Source organism: Bison bison, unplaced genomic scaffold (assembly GCF_000754665.1).
Source record: "Bison bison bison isolate TAMUID 2011002044 unplaced genomic scaffold, Bison_UMD1.0 scf7180017862269, whole genome shotgun sequence".
NCBI classification, from domain to species: domain Eukaryota; kingdom Metazoa; phylum Chordata; class Mammalia; order Artiodactyla; family Bovidae; genus Bison; species Bison bison.
The window spans coordinates 78864-82915 of NW_011492841.1; the positions used below are offsets into that span (position 1 = coordinate 78864).

At 41.3% G+C, this 4052-nt stretch overlaps 1 protein-coding gene and 1 long non-coding RNA gene across 5 annotated transcripts in view; one reads left to right on the forward strand and one right to left on the reverse strand.

Moving 5' to 3' along the window:
• The window catches only part of POLR3GL (polymerase (RNA) III (DNA directed) polypeptide G (32kD)-like), a 14877-nt gene extending 11342 nt beyond the window's left edge, over window positions 1-3535 (reverse strand). For 2 of the 3 annotated variants that reach the window (XM_010832777.1, XM_010832775.1), the window contains exon 1: window positions 3447-3535. The gene's annotated coding sequence lies outside the window, so the exon portion shown is untranslated. The remainder of the gene's footprint in view (window positions 1-3446) is intronic. The other variant, XM_010832776.1, reaches the window with a different exon arrangement.
• Window positions 3536-3634: 99 nt separating this feature from the next.
• LOC104983337 overlaps window positions 3635-4052 on the forward strand; it is a 1978-nt gene continuing 1560 nt past the window's right edge. The window contains exon 1 of one of the 2 annotated variants that reach the window (XR_824626.1): window positions 3635-3658. This is a non-coding gene — a long non-coding RNA (uncharacterized LOC104983337). The remainder of the gene's footprint in view (window positions 3659-4052) is intronic. The other variant, XR_824625.1, reaches the window with a different exon arrangement.

Consider the following 4052-nt stretch of genomic DNA (forward strand, 5'->3'; position numbering starts at 1 on the left):
AAAAGACTCTGATGCTGGGAGGGATTGGGGGCAGGAGGAGAAGGGGACGACAGAGGATGAGATGGCTGGATGGCATCACTGACTCGATGGACGTGAGTCTGAGTGAACTCCGGGAGCTGGTGATGGACAGGGAGGCCTGGCGTGCTGCAATCATGGGGTCACAAAGAGTCGGACACAACTGAGCGACTGAACTGAACTGAACCTGGTGGTTAGGAAACTGTAAACCATCCATCTGTACCCTACGCAGCTCAGGAATCTACAAGGCTCTTCTATTTAAGATTGTGATTAAGTGATTATGATTCTTGAAGATGTTCAAGGTTTCCTATAATCTGGTCCCAAACTACCCCTCCATAAACATCACACATTCTCCTTCCCCCATAAACAACATCCAACATATGTTATACTCATTCTCAACTGAGCCATAATTGTTTTAATATGGTAGAAATTACTAAAAAGCCTTTCTTAAATTTGATGTTATTGCTTTTCTGTATTTTTTTTTTTTGAAAACTGCTTCTTAGTAACTTCTACTACATTACACAGTTCAGCACAGTTGGGAATGAGTATAACATATGTGAGATCCTGTTGATTGTGGGGGAAGGGGAGTGCAAGAGTGAATAATAGGGAGGGTTGATGTTTCCTTATCTGTAAAATGGAAATAATAATAAAAACAACCTTAATTCATTCAACGAATATTTACTCAGTTCTTATTCAGTGTCATGCACTGTTTCAAATGCTAGGGATGTAGCAGTGAGCAAAATGGACAAAAACTGCTGCACCCATGGAGTTTAAAAGGAGCTTACATTGTAATGGAGGTCTCAGTATACAAATGTTTCAAGTCATGAGACTGGGAGAGATTCCTAAAGGAGTGGATGTGAAGAGAGAAAAGAAGAGATCCAGGGACTGAGGCTTGGAGCACTCTAACGTTTAGAATTTGCTATATTTGTAATAAATAAGACAAAGATTTAACACTCTTATTATATTAGAACTCATGGAAATGAAGAAAAATCATCCCAATAGAATAAATATGCAAAGAACATGAATAGACAATTAACAAAGAATGGTCAAACTATTTTTTATTTATAAAATTGGCAAAGATTTAAAAATTAATCAGGCTTCCATGAGTTTTTTTGAAGTGGACACTCTCATACCTCACTGGAAGAATTATAAATACAATATTTTGGGTGAGCAGTTTGACTCTTTGAATCTACAACCTTTTAAAAGTTAATATATCCTTAATCCAGTAATCCCACTTTTAAAACTTATCCAAAGAAATCACCAGATACATAGTCAGAGATATAAAAGCATGTTTATCAAAGAGCTATCCATAGTAGCACAAATTCTGAAATAACCTAAATAGTCCAACAAAAAATGAATGGTTGGGGCTTCCTTACTGGAGAAGGAAATGGCAACCTACTCCAGTATTCTTGCCTGGAGAATCCCGTGGACATAGGAGCCTGGTGGGCTGCTGTCCATGGGGTCGAACAGAGTCCGACACGGCTGAAGCGACTTAGCATGCATACGCTGGAGGAAATGGCAACCCACTGCAGTATTCTTGCCTGGAAAATCCCAGAGACAGAGGAGCCTGGTAGGCTGCCGTCTATGGGGTCGCACAGGGTCAGACATGACTGAAGGGACTTATTAGCAGCAGCAGCAGCAGCAGCAGCAGCAGCAGCAGCAGCAGCAGGGGCTTTCTCAGTGGTCCAGTGGTTAAGAATCTGCCTTGCAACACAAGGGACACTGGTTCAGTCCCTGGTCCTGGAAGATCCCACATGCCATGGAGCAACTAAGCCCGTCTGCGGCAACCACTGAGCCCAGGCATTGCAACTTCTGAAACCCATGTGCTTAGAGCCTGTGCTCCTCAACAAAAGAAGCCACTGCAATGAGAAGCCCACACACCGCAACAAAGAGTAGCCCCCACTTGCCATAACTAAGACACAACTAGAGAAAGTCTACTTGAAGAAATGAAGACCCACCACAGCCAATAAATAAATAAATCTTAAACAAAAAAAAGACCTAATGACCAACTTCAATAAGTAGGCTTTATTTTTAAAAATATGAATGGTTAAAAAAAATCAAATATCTATCTTAGACTATTATGTAGACATAATAAAAATTTCAAATAATATTTAAAGACAGAAAAATGTTCACAATATGATGTAAAGTGGAGAAAGCATAATAAAAGGTTGTATTTGTCGTACGGCCCTATGTGTGTAATATATACACAAAAACACATATACATATGTATACATGCAGGAAATAAATTGAAGGGATTCATTGTCATGATATAATAGACATTTTATGGTTTTCTAGGATAAATGTATATTACTTCTATAAACAGAAAACAAAGAGATGATTATCTTTAAGAATGTTACCATTAGGACAGTTCTGTCTCTTTTACAGTGAAAATGTGGAATACATTTTGTTGAGCCATATATTTCTTGTATTTGTTGGATATTGATTGAAGATCAAAGTGAGATAGGAAGTTCTCTTACTAAAAAGTTTAAACAGAAGCTGGGTAATAATTTACTAAATATGGTTTATCAGAGGAAGGATGCATATCTAAAGGATTCACTATGATCCCCATTCTCCAGCATTATGTCTGACATATAGTAGATGCTCAATAAATATTTGGCTGAAAGAATGAATACATGACTCCTAAGGTCTGTTCCAAACTTGAGACCTTGTGATTCCTAAAGGCTCCCTTCACCATCCCAGTCCTCTTAGCTTTCTCCCTTCTCTGGACTTTGGGACCAATTTACATTATGAACCACCAACTTAAGAGGTCATAATGATATACTGTATTGTATTTTACTTTGTGTTTTATTAATTGCTCCCTAATTACATCAGAAGTTTAAATTCTTCCTTTCCAATCAAGTCCATCCAATTAACTTTTCCTGGGCACTGTGCATTTAATACATAATACATTGCATTGTATTAAATACTAGAACTTGCCCTACCAAACTTTATATTCTAAGTAGAACAGAAACATTAAAGAGGGAGAGGGCACTAAGGGCTCCAGTAAAAGTACACATAAAATGCTATCATCAGACTGAGGAACAATTAATCCTGAAAAAAAAAACATTGGTCCAGGAAAGCTACAGGTAGGAGGTAATATTTCATCAGAGTTTTGATAGACAACGGGAGTCTGTCAAGCTCTTAGTACTAATAGATTTAGGGGTTCACAGTAAAGAGTCAGAGGTATCAGAGAGAGTCTTCCACTTTCTCCTTTAATATATCTCCCCTTTGCGCGAAGGAAAACTATAGTTCTCCTGTGTATAATCAACACAGCAAAGGGAGCCCACAGGGAGAGGGTGGGGAACTAGAAGGGGGCAGATCCAACAGGCTGCCGGAAAGCGTTGTCTCTCTAGCTAGCAGCTGGTCCCTGGTGAACTAGTTCGGGAGGTGCGGGATGGAACCAGGTCAGAGCCACCAAGTCGGGGCCTTACCTGCTGCCCCTCCCCCACGCGGAAAACACGCCGCAGCCAACTTGAAATTTGCCTGTCTTCTTCAAGCTGGTGGCGTTCTAGGTCCGCCTCCCAGAGCTCCCCATTGGTGAGTTCCCCCAGCCAATCTAGGGGGAGCCGAAGAGGTCCGCCCACTTGAAGCTGAGGAGGGGAGGGAGGGAGAGAGTTAGCCGGAACTCAGGCTAGCAAGCCGGGTGAGTAGAAAGATGGGGTTGCAGAACCAACCAGGAGGTCAGTCATTTCAGACCTCATCTCAGAAGGAGGACCTCTTGGCCTGGCGACGGTTCACAGAGGGAAGCTGATCCTTAGATTTCACCGAGGGACTCTATAGAAAGAGCTTCCACAGAGAAAGAAAGCTCTGTGAAACCTGCTCCCTTAGGGATCATTCTTTTTGTGGCTTCACATTTGGCCTCTCCTCCATTCCTCCAGTCTTCCCTTCAGTTCTGTGCCGCTTTCCTCCTTTCTTTTCTAGAAAAATGTTTTCCTGTAGGTTGCTGCCATGTCTGTGAGAAGATGGAAAGAGGCTTTGGGAAAGGAAGGATTAAGAAATCAGATAACCAGAGTTGGGGAGATAGGGCAGGAGTCCAG